Source organism: Canis aureus, chromosome 13 (genome assembly GCF_053574225.1).
Source record: "Canis aureus isolate CA01 chromosome 13, VMU_Caureus_v.1.0, whole genome shotgun sequence".
NCBI classification, from domain to species: Eukaryota; Metazoa; Chordata; class Mammalia; order Carnivora; family Canidae; genus Canis; species Canis aureus.
In genome coordinates, this window is record NC_135623.1 from 19,277,555 (window position 1) to 19,294,789 (window position 17,235).

The 17,235-nt window shown below is 49.9% G+C and overlaps 2 long non-coding RNA genes across 4 annotated transcripts; both read right to left on the bottom strand.

The window, feature by feature from the left end:
• Positions 1–2,519: 2,519 nt before the first annotated feature.
• Positions 2,520–8,385, bottom strand: LOC144281994 (uncharacterized). 3 transcript variants are annotated; one of them, XR_013350365.1, is made up of 4 exons: positions 7,704–8,385; positions 6,984–7,314; positions 6,026–6,292; positions 2,520–2,750 (listed from the first exon to the last, which is right to left on the bottom strand). It is a non-coding gene; the product is annotated as an uncharacterized LOC144281994 (long non-coding RNA). The 3 variants fall into 3 exon arrangements; XR_013350364.1 differs by having other exon boundaries at positions 6,163–6,292; positions 7,704–8,377; XR_013350363.1 differs by having other exon boundaries at positions 6,215–6,292; positions 7,704–8,375.
• A 25-nt stretch (positions 8,386–8,410) lies between these two features.
• On the bottom strand, positions 8,411–14,570 carry LOC144281995 (uncharacterized). The gene is made up of 3 exons (XR_013350366.1): positions 13,913–14,570; positions 12,367–12,849; positions 8,411–10,971 (listed from the first exon to the last, which is right to left on the bottom strand). It is a non-coding gene; the product is annotated as an uncharacterized LOC144281995 (long non-coding RNA).
• Between the last annotated feature and the right edge of the window lie 2,665 nt (positions 14,571–17,235).

The window sequence follows — 17,235 nt, forward strand, 5'->3', positions numbered from 1 at the left end:
GGAGTTCTGTGCAGCCCCCAAACCAGCCTCGGCCCTGCTCCTGGTCCTTGCCTGTTTGGAGGTCAAAGGCCCGCAGCCTGCGAGCCGCACGCCCACCACCAAAGGCTGCCGCGCTCCCTGTCTGTGGTGGGTAGAAGGTGCCGCCTCCCAGCAAAGGCTCTGTCCTGCTTCAAGAAACAACCTCTCAGCTCTGCTCGGTTCTGGAAGCTCCCAGTAACGGGGCTATGTGAGGGGAGAAGCCTAGCGCTCAAAGCAGGTGCCCATCCGTCTCTGCCCCGGGCCCGGAGACACTCACCCCCGTGTGAGCTCATTAGGCCACTTTCAAGGGCTCCTGGTCCACCTCCACCTTCTCTCTCTCTCTGCCTCTCCGATGGCAGGACAAGAGGGTTCCCTGGTCCCACGGTTCTCTTGTCCCCTCATCTAGAGGACAAGCTGCCCCCCCCCGCCCCCAGGCACCCATCTGGGATTAGCCATCTCAATGTCACGGGTGAAAGGTAGCTCCGTGTGACTCTACCAGATGGTGAGGGCCTTAGCACTCACCTCAGACGGTCGTTTAAAATGATCCACCTGCAAGAGACGTTGTGGAAAAGCATCAAGTGAAGCCCGAGAACCTGCAATTTTAACTGTGGGGTCTCCTGACACCAGCCCTGGGGATCCCTCAGCTTTAATGCCCTGGACCTGGAGTCTTGGGGCAGGACACCAGCCGTTGCATCTCTGCCAGGACATCCGAGGAGAACCTGAGGGAGCGCAGGCTCCGCGGCCCACAAGCCCCTTCCCATCCCAGCTGCTCCGCTTCCCGCGATGCAGCTTGGGTCTCACGACTTACCCTCTGTGAGCCTCGATTACTCTGTCCCTGGGTCCCCCTCCCTCATGCCTATTTTTAGAGTTATCATGAGGATTAAGTGAGGCATTATCCGTCAACTGAATGGTCCGGAGCACATGAAATCAAGTCTCCTTCCTTCTCTGCTTGCACCTGGACCATGGGGACCCGGCTCCTGTGTCCCGCCTTAGCATCTGTTGGCACAGATTGAGGATGCCTGGGTATCTCTCTCTCTCCCCAGTAGCCCGTGGGCCCTGTGAGCACAGGGGTTGTGATCAAACCCTCTTTCTGTTTCCAGGATCGAATGCGGAGCCTTGCACACAGTAGGGTCTCTGTGAGGTAGAAACTATTGGAGAGAAGACCTCAGTGTGTTCTTCTGGCCTGGGCCCTCAGCCAGTTCACGCAAGAAGAACAGATCCTATCAGCATTCATTATTTTTTTTAGAGAGGTGGGAGGGGCAGAGGGAGAGGGAGAGATCCTCAAGCAGACTTCACGTGCAGCGTGGAGCCTGATGAAGGGTTCCATCTCACAGCCCTGAGACACTGACCTGAGCCGAAATCAAGAGTCAAAGTCTTAACTGACGCGGCGCCCCATCAGTGCTGCCCAGTGCTGTGCTTGGGGCTGGGCCCACCTCACTCCTGATCCTTAGGAAATCCTCGAGGATATGGATTACTAAACCTCATCCACTCCCTTTTTGGTTTTTTTTTTGTTAGCTCAGGAGATGACGGTGGTCTGGAAAGATAAGGCATCTCATCCAAGGTCGTGCAGCTGGAGGACGTCAGAGCCAGGACTAGCCAAAATCCACCTAACCCTAAAGCTTCTGCCCTTCTCAGTGCAGCAAGAGCATCTCCTCCATAATTAAGAATCAACCGGTTTGCCTGCAGCCGCCCTCCCAGCCCCAGGACCCGGGGAGGTCATGGTGAAAAGCACGACAGAAGCCAAGCCGACTCTGGGGTCCACGGCGTGCCTTAAGGCCCATCTAATACGTACTCCTCTAAAATCCCCGTAGACTGAAACCGTAAAATCACAGCCTTATTTAGTGTGTCTCCAAGGCTGGCTCAGAGGCAGCTTCATAACTCTTGGCCAGGAATATTATTTCAAATAACTCATGCGGACAGCTGTGTAACCAAGAGGGGAGATAGATGGGTCCCGGAATGCCCCTTTGCTGTAGATCATAGTCCCCCACTCCCGAACCCTCCCCCAAGCTGCCTGGACAGAAAGGGTCAATGATTCATTATGCTAAGATAAACAGAGTTAATTTTCTTCCTGGATAAAACTAATTACAACTGTGTTTGTTTTGGTAGGACACAGAATTACTGTCCCCGGTGACAAATCTTCCTAATTGAAAAGAGTGTTTATTTTAAAGGGGTGGGGGTGGGGGTCACTAAACAACAGTTAGCTAGTGTTTTCCCCATTTTTCATTTAAAGAGGGACAGTGATTAGGTGTTGGCCTCAAAAGAACATGCAACATCTCCTTCTCTGGGTCCATCTCCCTCAGGCCTGCCGGAGGCCCCAGCAGCAGCACGTGGAGGGGTGCGGGGAGCGGCGGTTAGCAATTTGGGGAAAGTTTCCTAGAATTCCTGTCCTGTGGTGGATTAGCTCTTAGTGGTGAGCGAAATCAGGGTGGCAGCCCAGTGAGGAGTGCTTTGAATCCCACCACCCACCAACATGGGAGAACATGCGACCAAACTCCAATAAATTCTTTTCTTATAAAAGAATTTTATTCATGAGAGACACACACAGAGAGAGGCAGAGACACAGGCAGAGGGAGAAGCAGGCTCCCTGCAGGGAGCCTGACGTGGGACTCGATCCCAGGACCCCAAGATCATGACCTGAGCTTCGAAGGCAGATGCTCAACTGCTGAGCCACCCAGGAGTCCCTCAAATAAATTCTTGCAGCGTCATGCTAGGTCAGATTTGGTGCTCCGGCACTGGGGAGATAGAAAAGCGAAACAGAGTCCCGGCTGTCAGAGTCCATGACCGAATGAGGGACCCAGGAGCAGCAGGAAGATGCTGTGGGAGCACGGCGGGGAGGCCTCCCGTGGAGAAGAGGTGGTGGGTGGGGAAGGGGAGCAGCCGAGTGAAGAGTGCACGTGTGGGGAACGTTTGGAGAGCCCTACAGAATCCACTGGGGCTGCGACAGGGTGAGCAGAGGTCGTGCTCGCGGGGGAGGCTGGAAAGTCGGCTGGTATTTGGGTCACCACAGGTCGTGTTATTTCGCCGGGGCTGTCCTAAGACAGTACCACAGCCAGGTGGCTAAGACTACAGACGCTGCCATCTCACAGTTCTGGAGGATGAAGTCCTGAATCAAGCTGTTGGTAGGGCCGGGCTCCCTCCAGAGCCTCCAGGGGAAGGTCCTTCCTTGCCTTTTCCCCCTCCCTGTGGCCCCAGGTACTCCTCGGCTCGGGGACACACAATGCCAGTGTCAGCCTCCACCTTTATGCGGCCGTCCTCCTTCCGTGTTTGGGTCTGTGCCCGGATTTCCCCTATTTATGAGGACACCGGCCCTAGTGGATTAAGGGCCCAGCCTCTTCTAATGTGACCTCATCTTAACCAGTTACATTTCAACAACCCCATTCCCCAATAAGGTCATATGCAGAGGTGCAGGGGTTAGAGCTTCAACGCTGCTTTTGGGGGGACACAACTCAACTAATAACCCAAGTTGCAGAAGGCACTGGCAGGAGCAGAAAGTTGACTCTGCAGGCAGAGGGGAGACACTGATGGCTGTAAGCGATGGGGTGGTTTTCTTTCAGAGTTGGTTTGTTTTGTTTAAAGAGTCCTCTGGATCCACCAACTGTGAGCGTGACCAAAGCTCGGAAGCTCCGATAGGTAAAATCCTAGTTGTAATAACACACGTGAGTCGTGACCGTACTGGAAGTTTGATGGGAGCAGAAGAGTCAGTGGTAGGGCTAGAGGCTGAGAGTCTGATGGGAAGAATGACGTGACTCCTGGGGTTGGGAGAGAGAGGTTCCCACAAGTGGGAGTCTAGTCCTGGCTCTGACGTCCTCCAGCTGCACGACCTTGGATGAGATGTCTTATCTTTCCGAACCACAGTCACCTCCTAAGTTAAAAACCCACAAGAGGTTCCTGACTGAGGAACTGCACTCAAGGAGGCAAAGCCGGTCGGCAGGGAAATGGGTTGTTTGGGACAAGTGGCATTCGGGTGGTCTGGTCAGAGACGTGCAAGAGCCGGTGGGTGCGAGGGTCTAAAATTCATGGAGCTGCTTCCCTCTGGAGATGCAGATTTAGAAGCTGTAAAGACCCAGATGCTCACAGAAGCAGGGAAAGGTGGGGGGTGGGGTGGGGGTGGGGAGGCACAGCATGAAGCCCATATAGAGTGGGAAGAGCAGAGGACCCAAGACAGAAGCCTGAGGAAGCTGGCACATACGGGGTTAAAAGAGCAGGGGCTCTGGATTGGCCTGAGCAAGCACCAGCCCGGGTAGGTGCAAAGAACAGCAGCCCAGCTCTGACTCCTCAGCCTCCCCACGCCCAGACCTAAGCAGCCTCACACCACTGCTGCCCTCATGGCCTTGGTGACGGGGCCCCCACACCTTTGCTGGACGCTTAGCATGCTCAGTGTGTGTGTGTGTGTGCGTGTGTGTGTGTGTGTGTGTGTGTGGACTCTTCCCCACCTCCTTGAAGGCATTACGGATCCCCTCCTCTTGGATCTCCCACAGCTTCCCTGAAAAGAATTTCACACAAGGCCAGTGCTTACTGCCAAATACGTCGCTCAATGTAAGTAGATAAAGCACCATCGAACACTTAGTTGGTACCTATTATGGATAAAGTTCCCTACAGTGACCTAATGCAGAGCCCCAAATAAAACAGGTACCCACTAAATGTTGACAGAAGGCAGGCAGGAAGAGGGGCCGGAGGAGGCAGCGGCTACATCAGGAATATTTAAAATAGTAACAGGGGCGCCTGGGTGGCTCAGTCGGTTAAGGTTTGGCTCTTGATTTTGGCTCAGGTCATGATCTCAGGGTCGTGGGATCAAGCCCTGGGCTGGGCTCCTTGCTCAGCACAGGGTCTGCTTCTCCCTCTCCCTCTGCTCCCCCCTGCCCCCCCCCATGCTCTCTCACTCTCTCTCTCTCTCTCTCTCTCTCTCTCTCGGTCTCTCAAATAAATAAAATATTTAAGAAATAAAAAAATAAATTAAAAAATAGAACAGTAACAGTGAGAGGCTGCACAGGAGGCTGCAGGCTCTGAGTGCGAGGACGGCTAGATCCTGACCCAGCTCGCAGGACCCCATGGCGCTCACAACGGCTTCCGAGCCCCCCTGCCCTTCTCTAAAGTGGGGAGTTTAGGCTACTGGTCTTCGGGGGCTCTCGTCCTCCAGCTGGAGTCCAGCTTGACGGAGCCGCAAGTCAGAGTGGGTACACTTTCCTACCGCAACATGTGGCAATGCCTACACTGTCCCATGCACACATTACTGCGGTCTCACACAGAGGAGGAAACTGAGGCCCGGGGAAGCTCAAACTGCCCAAGGGCTCAGAGGAGAGGGAGGAAGAGGGAGGTACCTGAGCAGGAGGCACGGAGAGCCCGGGGCAGGGGCGGGGGCAGTGTTGCCAGCTAAGTCAGGACGTGGCTTCCAGAGCCCTGCTGCCCCCGTGTGAAGCCTCATTCAGGCAAAAGCATGTTTCACACATTTTTGAATTATTTTGGACTTGGACTTGTTCCAAAAGCAGCTAAAGGCATTGACTCAGGGGAGGGTCCTTCCTGTAGCATCCCCCACACCCCCAAAAAAGTGTTCTCAGATCCCTGGGCTAGTGAGGCAAGGACTGACCTAGCCACAAAGAGCTGCGGTGGGCAGGACCCCGACCGTGGGCAAGTTCCCCCCGGCCTTAGTCTCCTCATTAGTCCTTTGTCAGTGGGCCCCAAGGTCCTTGTCACTTGGACATGCTGTAAAGCCTCTTACTCTCTGACTTGCAGGAGTACAGGAGGGTGGCCTGACCTGCACACTTACACACTTCATGCTCGCGTGTGGCTGCCTTTCTCGGAATACGCTATGGTGTATTCCAGGTGTAGCTTCCTGCAGCAGGCTGAATCATAATTACCAGCAGAGCTTTCAAAAAACGCATATTCCCCAGGCCTCAGCCCAAACCCAAAGCAGCAGAATGCCGGGGATGGGGCCCGGGCATCTGCGTTGTTAGAAACCTGCCAAGGGATTCTCGTGCCACCTGCAGAAGGGGCTTTATGCCAGCCTCACCTGCATGTCAGACACGGCCCTGCCACCTGGGGAACACAGCAGGTGCTGCAGGGACCCTACAGGTCACGAAGCACATTGAAGAGGGTAGAACGGGACTCTGAAGATTTCTAATCTGGGAGACCGGCCATCAGACAGACCTGGGCTTGACTACTTGCCCTCTGCCCTCCGGCCGTGTATCCAGAGGTGTACCTCGAAAACCCGGGCAGGGAGCTTGTGTCAAATGTGGGTTCTCTCCAGGAGTAGCAAAAAACGTTCCCCTCCTTTCTCCTGTGAAGAGGAAGAGTAGTTTGGCTAAGTAAGATATGTTTCTTGGGGTGGAGATAAGTGACAAGGGAGGAGACAGAGAAAAAAGAAATGCGTATATTTGGGTTCATTCAGACTCATTGTTCAGGAGCAGAAGGGGACCTACCAAGTAATAGAGGCTGGATAGGGATACAGCACACTCATGATAGAGTACACCATGTGCCAGGTACTCATGGAGGGTTTATGTAACACCTGCATCCTCACAACCTCACAACAGCCCTATGCAGTCTGAATATTCGTGTCCCCGCAAAATCCATACGTGGTAATACTAACCCCCGAAGGTGATGGGATTAGTTGGTGGGACCTTTGGGAAGTGACTAGGTCTTAAGGGTGGAGCCCTCCTACATGACATTGGTGCTTTTATAAAGGGAGCTCCAAAGGGAACCCTAGAGCCCTCTGCCACGTGAGGATACAGCAAGAGGTCCCACCCAGAAGGGGGTCCTCACCCAGCAGGGCTGGCACCCTGATCTCAGACTTCCAGCCTCAACTGTGAGCAAGCTGTGTCCACTGTGTACAGGCCATCAAGCCTGCGCTATTGCATTAGAGAAGCCTGAACAGGCTAAGACAGTGGCTCCCCCATTCTACATAAGGAGAGTAAAGTACCGAGAGGTTAAGTGGCTTGTCCAAGGCCATGCACCTGCTGGACGCCTCTCACCTGGACATGGTTCCGTGAGCCCCGATCAACATTTCACCTGCTGACGATTAATGTTTGCCCACAGTGCCCCTTTCTTCATCCACCTCCATGGCAGCAGGCGAGCTGTTCTGGTGGCACTAGGAGATGGGTTGACAAAATGGCCTGGGGAAATGGATGAAACCCTGAACATAGGCAAAATGTGTGGAAAGCATCATGAGTGAGAGCGGTGAAGGCAAGCAGAATGGGTTTTCCTTAGATGGGAGTGATGAGTGAAATCGCTACAATCAGCATCTCAGATCCGAAATTTCTAGGCTCTGTATTTAGGCAAGTCGATGGTGCCTCAGTGTACCTCCTGTGCAAAGTAGAGGAAATAAAACAGTAACTATCTCATAGGTCGTGCAGAGCAAATGAAATAATGTGCGTACGGCGCCCGGCATGCCGTCTGCCTCGGTATTTGGTAGCTACTGTTGGCAGATCGGAGGCAACCGGTTGAGCGTCAGTTCATCGAGGGTATAAACACAGATCAAGTTACTGCCCCCAGAGCTCCCAGGCCAGTCTCTGAGTCTGCTAACAGTGTCCCCAGGGGATCCCACGGCTTCCCCACCAGCAGCAGCTACTCCAAGCCCAGCCTGGTTCACGACTTCGATGTCACACCCAGGTTCACTCTCGTTTCTTCTCCTCCCTTCAGAGTTGGCCACACTTGTAACTAGTTCCAAGAGTTTGAGGGGGGCTTGATCTTACCTTTTACCCCTCCTTTTTTCTTTTCTGGGCCTTGTGCCCCTCATGAGGAGGGGAGAGGGAGAACAAAAGGGCTAGCAGAGGTCACCATAAATAAGTGGCTGCTTGTCACTGGTGGAAAGCAGGCGTGTCCTCACAATGGCTTGATCTGCTTGCCTCTGCTCTGGTAGCTTCTGGGTTCGAGCCGGTTTCCTATTAGTGTGGCCCGTGGGGTGAGCTGTTCTTGGAGGGCAAGGCTGATCTCCTGCCAGCCTCTCTCATCACTGAGGACCTCACAGAGAAGAGCAGCCATGTGTCCCTTTGTACAATGAGCAATCTCTACTCCCAGCTTTCTCTGTCTGGACGTCATCTTGCCTGGTCCGAATGAGCTCCTACCTTCTCTTGTAATTTCTGTTCCTCATTATAATGGAGCCCAGAGAAACATGAAGGTCTCCTTCTACACTCTCCAAAGGCTAACGGTAAGTCAGGGATGTGGACACATAGCAGAGCATTTTCTTTTTCCCAGAAAAACTTCATGAGAGTACCACTCCCTTCAGAAGTGGGTTGCTCTGCCAAGCTTCAGACATCAGAAATCTACGGTGAGGGATGCCTGGGTGGCGCAGCGGTTTGGCGCCTGCCTTTGGCCCAGGGCGTGATCCTGGAGACCCGGGATCAAATCCCACGTCGGGCTCCCGGTGCATGGAGCCTGCTTGTCCCTCTGCCTGTGTCTCTGCCTCTCTCTCTCTCTCTCTCTCTGTGTGTGTGTGTGTGTGTGTGTGTGTGTGACTGTCATAAATAAATTTAAAAAATTTTAAAAATATTAAAAAAAAAAGAAATCTATGGTAAGAAGCAAGTGCCAGATTTCCATTTTGGCCCAAGATGGAAATTACAGGCACTAGACTTACCTTCCTGTATGAAACAAACAAACAAACAAACAAACAAACAAACAGAAACAAACTGTAAAAAACAACATAAGATCAGAGTCCAGAAACTGACCCACACATTTATGGACAATTGATTTTTTTGACAAAGATCAAAGGCAATTCAGTGGAGAAAGAAGAGTCTTTTCTACAATGCTGTTGGAACAATTAGATTTGCATGAGCAAAAAGGGGGGGTTCAATCCATAATTCATACCATATATGAAAAATCATTTCAAAATGCATCATAGGCCAAAATGCAAATCATAAAGCTATCACACTTCTCAGAAGAAAATGTAGGAGAAAAATCTTTGGACTTTAGGTTAGGCAAAGTTTTTTAGATTCAACATCAAAATACAACTCATAAAAGGAAACTCTAATCAATTAGACTTTTGCAAAACTTCAAATTTCTGCACCTCAGAAGAAAACTCTTAAGGGAGTGAACAGACCAGCAACAGACTAGGTGACAGTATTTGCAGAGCATATATTTGATAAAGACTTAAATCCAGGGGATCCCTGGGTGGCTCAGTGGTTTAGCACCTGCCTTTGGCGCAGGGCACGATCCTGGAGTCCCAGGATCGAGTCCCACGTCGGGCTCCTGGCATGGAGCCTGCTTCTCCCTCCTCCTGTGTCTCTGCCTCTCTCTTTCTGTCTCTATGTCTATCATAAATAATAAATAAATAAATATTTTAAAAAATACTTAAATAAAAAAAAAGACTTAAATCCAAAATCTATAAAGAACCGTCAAAACTCAATAAAAAGAAAACAAGCAACCCAATAAAAAAAAATGGACAAAATATTTGAAAAGACAGTTCACCGAAGATGATATAGAGATGGTGAATAGACATTAGCAATATAAAAACCTCGGTGTGGCTGTACTTCACATCTATGAAAACGGCTATAATTAAAAAGACTAATCATGCTGAATGTTGGCAAGGACACGGAGAAAAGGGAATTCTCACACACTGCTGGTGAGAAGGGAAAGTGGCAGAAACACTTCAGAAACAGTTTGGCAGTTTCTTAAAATGTAAGGCTACCGTACGATCTAACCATTCCACCGAAAACATATGAAAGCATATGTCCATATGAAGACTTGTGCACAAACGGACATCACAGCTCTCTTTGTAATAGCTGAAAACTGGAAGCAACCCCAAAGTCCGTCAGCTGGTAAATGGATGTATAAATTGTTGTGTACACATTTAGTGGAAAGCTGTCTGGTGGTAAAACAGAATGAACCAGAGAGATGCGAAACCACATGGATGAATCTCAACGTATTTATGTTGAGTGAGAGAAGCCAGACACAAAAGAGTGCCTACTAGATGACTCAACTTAACTAAAACTCTAGAAAACACAAACTGAAAAAAAAAGAAAGAAAGAAAGAAAAAAGAAAATACAAACGAATTCTACGGTAACAGAAAGCAGATTAATGGTTGTCTGAAGACACTGGGTGTGAAATGAGAGGGGTGAGGGGGAAGTAATTTGCCAAGGGACAAATTTTTACAAAGGAAATTTGGGGATAATGGATCCATTCACTGTCTTCATTGTAGTGATGGCTTCATGTGTGTGAGTGTTCATATGTCAACACTTGTGAAACTGCACACTTTAGCTATGTGCAGTAGGTCGATTATACTTCAAATAAATATACTTCTGTTGAAGAAGAAGCAAGTGTCAATCTTTTGAGTTCACGGGCACCTTCAAACTCCAGGTAGACGTGAAGCTCCCCTTGAGCTTTCTCTCTAAGCTCTGCTGTACTCTGACAGCGGGTCTGGCATGGGCTTCCATATCAGGACCTCAGCAGGCATCGAACCAGGGAGTGAACCTCCAGTCCCCTCTTCCCATAGACATTCCCAGTCTCTAGGGTCTCTCAAATAAGTTAGGGGAGAAGTAGAGTGCAAGGAGTAGCCTTTCTCTGAACATTGCACTTCCCACGGTGGTTATGACAAATTTCCCCCTCTTCTGACCTAACTTCTTGTGCAAACTTGAGGGATGGGGTGCTTCAAAGGGTAGGGGCGGCCGAGGGCCCAGAAAGCTTCAGGCTATATATTGAGCTAAGTCAACGAGTCTTTAATGACATTTCTCTTGGGGGAATCAAGAGCTGGGTCAGCCAGATCTTGAAGTCAGCAGAGTTTTGTCCCAGGCTCTCCTCCCACATTCTTCTTCCCTCTTTCTCTCCTCCTTCCAGCTTTCAGCGTTGCTGAGTAGGGACAATAGACAACTCTTTTATGTTTGATGCTTTTCCACTTTGTATTCTTTGTAACACATAATTATTTGGCTTTCCAAAGACAATTTAAATATTCCAATCATGTACATGTCATGGCAATGAAAATATGTTTTAATGATGCCTGCTGTAGGCCGAAGTCCTCTTCTGGACATTCTGAGAGAGATGAAGAAGGAAGAAAAAAACTTTTTAAGGATTGCATAAGAAACTCTAGTTAAGTGTTCTCTGTGAACCTTACCTTGAGTCTGTACTCTACTCACCCACAGACTGACCTCTCACTTCTCACCTGACCTGAAATTCTCTGCCTCTTCTTTGGGATTCTTCAGCACGCCCTGCATGGATGTCTGAGACCCTGGCTCCCAGCAGGGCTGGGGTGAATGTGAAATTTGACAAATCTGCCAGAGAGCATTCTTCTGGACTCCCAACTTTGCCCAAATGGGTCACATCAATCACCACAGAGACTTCCTTCTGAGGAAGTGAGGCTATGAGCCCGGTTATTTATGACAACCTCCCGAGGACTTCCCTCTGCCAACTGGGCTCCCCAGGAGGGGAGATGGTCATTAAGCTACCCAGTTCTGCTGTGCCCTTCCTTTATAAACAAGATCCCGTTCTACAAGTGGGTACTGATGCCAAGAAAGTGGTCAGCTTGGTGGGGGAGGAGGACTAGGACAGGGAAATACGAGGCAACAGATAAGCTCACGTTAAACATTACAGCCTGGAGGAAAGTCACCTGGCTCGCTTCATAATGAAGACACGAAAGCCAGGAGAGGGAATATGTCCAAGACTATGCAGAAAGGGGGGCGGAACTGAAATGAGGAATCAAGTGTCCCACCTCCCAGTCAAGGTTTTTTCCTGCAGGCATTTTCATTTTCAAAGGAAATTTCTTAGAAACTGGGGGATTTCTTGGAACTCTGCCATTAGTAACCCTGGATATGGAAACTACTTCTTGCAAGCTCCCTCCTGGAGAACTGAGTGCTGTGATCGGGATGAAATTTCATTTTCTGGAGTTGGGTACATTCGAAACTTGCTTCCAAGTGGAAGAGGGAAGGGTCACTGCTCAGGATGCAGGTGAAGACAAAGCAGGAGGAACCCCCGTGACAACTCCCGTGAGGTCAATTTCATGACCTCCATGTTGTGGGTTAGCAACCAGAGGACCAAAGGGTTCAGGCAGCTTGCGCTAGTCAGCATCTGAACCCATGGTTGATTCGATCTGAAGGATTTCAGAAATGAAATCGACTGTCACTAGAGACTAAAATTGTACCTTTATTGGTTAGAGTTGGAGACAAACGTGCCCTATGGCAGGCACTGGACAGATGCTCAGCAAACCTGCTTCCTCCTTCTCCTGGACATCAGCTAGACTGCAATTCCCAGCCTCAGTCACGGCCTGGGGTGATCAGATGACTTCATTCTCACCAGTAGACTGTGGGCAGACACATATTCTACCTCCACCCTAGGCAATAAACTCTTCCCACCTAAAATTCTCTATTCCTCTCTTCCATCTGTTGGTCGTATGCCCCAAGAAGGCCCTAGAACATGCTTTTTCATACTCACCACCACTGGCATTTCGGGCCAGATAATTCTGTTTTGGGGGCTGTCCTGTGTTTTGTAGGATATTTAGAGGCACCTCTGGTCTCTACCTACTAGATGCCAATAGCATCCTACTCCCCAGCATGATGACCGAAAGTCCTCAGATACTTCCAAGTGTCTCTTGAGGGATGAAATCATCCTTGGTTGAGAACCACCAATCTGGAAGATGCCAAAGGCACACAGTGGAAGGCACTTGGGTTCAAAATGTCTACATGGAACAGAGCACCCTCCCCACATTTGTCAATAACGTGCAAGAAATTACCTTTTACTTCATAGAGCCACTGTGATTTGGGAGCTCTTGGTTCAAAAGTTAGTTCACCCTGGCTTATAGAGTACTGCCGAATGATTCCCATAGAGACAGACTTACCAAATCAGGCCATAGCACCAGGGCAGGGACCACTCTGCCTACAAGGATCAGGCCCAAGAGGAACGTCACATGGTTACTTCCTGTGGGAAGATAACAAAAAAATAGTAGGGCTGAGCTCGACACGAGCCCTGCATGAGCTCCGACAGAAGCTTCTGCTTTAAATCACCCATCAGCAAGTCACTTATTATCCCCAGGGGCAGGAAATCTGAAATATCTTTGGTGGAAGAGGCTTCTTCTTGGAAACCCCTTAACCATGAAACCAGGAGGCTCTGCCCTGGGAAACTTGAGAGCCCTCCGCCCTCCGTCTTTTCTCTACATCAGGTCTAGCTCAGTAGATTCTGCTCTGTATTCTGTGTTCTCTGTATTCTGCTCAGCACAAAACGTGGCCTATGTTCTTTCTCACTAAGGGCTTTATCTTATTTTGCTATTGCAGTCAAGGCTCAGTATTTGGCCAAAGTCAACGGTTAGTCTGAGGCCCCGCTTTGTGACCAAGGCCCAGGTTCAGCCCATCAAGGACAGGACTTGGTCTGTGACAGAAAGACAGAATGGGCTATAGAAGGCTAAACCCCACGGCCTTGCCCTGGATTTTTTTTTTTTTTAAGATTTTATTTATTTATTTATTCATGAGAGACACAGAGAGAAAGGCAGAGACACAGGCAGAGAGAGGAGAAGCAGGCTCCATGCAGGGAGCCCAATGTGGGACTCGATCCCAGGACTCCAGGATCATGCCCTGAGCCAAAGGCAGACGCTCAACCACTGAGCCACCCAGGCATCCCCTTGCCCTGGATTAACCAGTGAATTTTGTCTACAGCCCCATCATGCAATTCATGTCCTTTCTCCATTGTTCTTTATATTCCCATTTACTAAATCACTCAGTGATATACTAACTGCTTTCCATAAAGCTGTCAAAGGAGTGAAATCAGTGACCTCAGTCCCAGAGACCAGTGGAAGGGAAATAACTGGCTGCAAGTGGGAAAAAAAAAAACAAACACAAATCTGTGTCCAGATCTGATCTGTTGCTAACTGATTGTTCCAAACTAGACAAATCTCTTTCCTTCTGGAGACCTTTGTTTCCTTAATGTAGAGTAAGAGCACAGTGGGCATCTCTCTTTGTTTTAGGACTTGTTGCCCAGAGAAGCTTACCTGGAGATCCTGTTTATACACCTATGGTTCATGGTAACCACGTGCTTCTGCTTTCTCCTTGCTCACGTCACTATGCCTGGCTCAGGCACTGGATGTTGTGATACTCAACACGAGTTGCACCGGCCTCCAGTGGGTCTTCTTTAGACTCTCCCCGGAGCTGCAATTTATTCCACTATTGAAGAAATCGAATTAGATGTGTTCTTAGGCCCCTTTGAGCTATGCTATGCTAGAATTTTAGGATTCTAAGACTCTAATAACCTGTATCTTTAATATTCCAGATCCTAGTCTAAATATCGGGGAGACTAAAATTCTGGACTCCTTGGAGGTTTAAATTCTAAAGCCACAAGAGCCCAGAATTCTAAGTATAGCTTGAATTTCTCTCTCCGGGAAATAAATGCAGTTGCATCATTGGAACTGATTTCCAATGTTTTCAGATTTTCACTGTTCCTGCCCCCATATGCCCCAGATTCCTGATATTGTGGCACAGTATCTCCTGTGCCCTCTTTGTGAACACATGTGGTCTACTAGAAGCGGACCTTCCTGGCCTCTCACTGGGCCTTTAGTCAGTGGAAACATAAAGGACAACCAAGAAAGGAGATGGATCACCCTGTCCTGCTCTCCTGCCAAGTGTGTCTGATTACTACTGGACATTCCTTAGTCACCCCCTACTCTTCTCTCTCTCTCTCACATACACACACACACACACACACACACACACACACACACATGAATTAGCTAAACAGGTCCAACTTTGTCTAAACCTCAGTGGTAGACAGAGGCCTAGACCCAAGCTGAGCGCCTAAGTTCTTAATAAATTATCTTTCAATATTTTATACATTTTAGGACTTTAAAATTTTAATGTTTTAGTAGTTCCAGATAGCTTAGAATTCCATGTTTCTCACAATTGACAGCCTCAAAATTCCTGGATTTTAACAGATTAGGATTAAAAAATATTTAGATTCTGGAATACTGATTCTAAGATAATGGAAGATGCTAGAGTATCTCCTACCTGCACCCAGAGGCTCTGGGACAAAGGCCTTAGCCGGCCCTGAGTGGGGCTGTGGGAGGGAGTCCCGGGCCTTAGGTGTGAGCACAGGCATATGGAAAGTGTTGCAGGCCCAGGGTGGAAGGAAGAGCCCTCAAGCTTCTTCACAGAATGCCCAGAGTCACACCCTAGAGGGCTTCCCAGGCCCTTGGCAAGGCAGTGAGAACCAATTTAACAGCCTCCAATCAAATGTGTTATTTATTTTACAAGTAACTATAAATAGCAAAATAAAACTGAGACTTTATGTCCACGAGTTGGCCCCAGAGTTATTAAAGCTGCTCATGGCCATACATTTGGGGAGCTCTTCTCCCAGGGAGGAGGGTGCGCCCCCGGCCTCCTGCAGGCTTGGTCCCAGCCCCGAGTCTCCTGGGGTTGGGAGTTCTGGAGGTTTGATCCCTCCCAGCTTGGCTGCAGACCCCTCTGGCTGTGGTGAGTGGAGGGGAGGCGGGGGAGGTTTCAGAGCAGTGGAAGTGATTTAGGCATGTGTCAGGAAACTGGGGCCCGGCCCGAATCTCAGATTTCATAAGAAGCCCAAGGGGCTGGCAGAAATTCTTGGCCCAACACATCCCGGAGCCAGGGGCACCATCTGTGGCCAGAAGCAGCTAAGTCCCAGCTTGGAGGAAATTGAGGGCAGAAAGAGAATTTTCTCTGCTGTGGCAGGGCTGGGCCTTCAATAGGAATGACTCCAATCAATACACTGTCCGGGGGCTGTGGCGAAGTCTTGACAGATGCTTTAGTCAACCAGTCACCTGGTTTTACGAAGCACCTACTAAGTGCCAGTCCACCTGGGGAACAGGAAAGTCTCTTGTTCTGGAAGCCTCGCATAGACTAGTGCCTCAAGGTAAAGCCCCCGTGCTTAGCCTGGCCTTCCAGCCTTCTACCACTGGCCACGTCATTCCAGTCTCCCATCTGGCCCTCTCCATGGTGAACCTCACTGCTTTCCCCAATATCCCATATGGCGCCAGCACACCTTGGCCTGCCCTAGCTGTTCCCCAGCTGGAACGTCCCCTCCCGCTCCTGGTGCTCAGGACCAGCTCAGGTGTCTCCTCCTCTAGAAATCCTGTTCTCGGCTCTCTGCATGGAGCCTGCTTCTCCCTCTGCCTGTTGTCTCTGCCTCTCTGTGTGTGTGTGTCTCTATGAATAAATAAAATCTTAAAAAAAAAAAAAAAGAAATCCTGTTCTCTGCGTGCTTGCTTTGCACATCAATCTAAAGCACATTCTTTAAGGTTCCATTTAAATGTCAGACTCCCCATCAGACTGCACCTTTACTCACATCTGAACTGCCAGCCCCTAGCACAGGACAATATTTATTTAGGATATTTGATGACCTGGATGAGTGGGCAGTGTGGTCAAAGCGCATCTGAATAAAGTAGAAGAATCTGTGCAGATTCAGTGAAAGCAAAGTGCCATCTTTTCTTTCTTTCTTTCTTTTTTTTTTTTTTAAGATTATTGTCATTTATTCATGAGAGACACAGAAAGAGAGAGAGAGGCAGAGACACAGGCAGAGGGAGAAGCAGGCTCCATGCAGGGAGCCTGATGTGGGACTCGATCCCGGGTCTCCAGGATCACACCCTGGGCTGCAGGTGGTGCTAAACCGCTGAGCCACCCGGGCTGCCCGCAAAGTGCCATCTTTAGACGGCAGGAGAGACACGAGGACAGGAGGTGGCAGGCTTTTAATCTCAGCGAGGTCGCTGGCCTTTTATGGCTGGTTCCCTCCTCTGCTGAGGGGATGGCTGTAACAGGTGACTGAACCTCACTGTCCTCCTTGTAAAGCGGGGGCAGTCAGAGGCCGGAGCTGGTGCACGCAAGCTACTTAGGCCGTGCCTGGCGGTAAGCCCTCGGACAACGTTACCGCATGTGGCAGCCACGGTTCACAGTAGACGGAGCGATGGCAGCAGGGTGGCTCCTGCGCAGGCCGTGCGGAAACCCACAGCACCTGCCGGCCAGGCTGAGGTAGGCACTGGGTCGGTCTCTACTGGAAGTTGCAGCAGTAGAGAGGCCCCAGGGTGAAAGGAAGAGCCCTCCCAACAGTAAGACTCTGTCCTGTGACCCTCGAGGGCAAAGGTCAAGGGCGTGCTGAGCCAGAGTGAGGGGAGCGCTCTCAGTGTGCTGAGGAAGCATCAGGCTGTCGGCCCTTGGCGTGGTGTTTGGGCTTTGATTCCTTGTCCATCCCAGCCCTGAGCTTCTCTCTCTCTCTCTCTCTTTCAGGATTGGAGCAGGAATGTTTTCTTTCTCTTAGCTCTTCCTTTTCTTTCTTTTTTAAAAAATATTTTCTTTA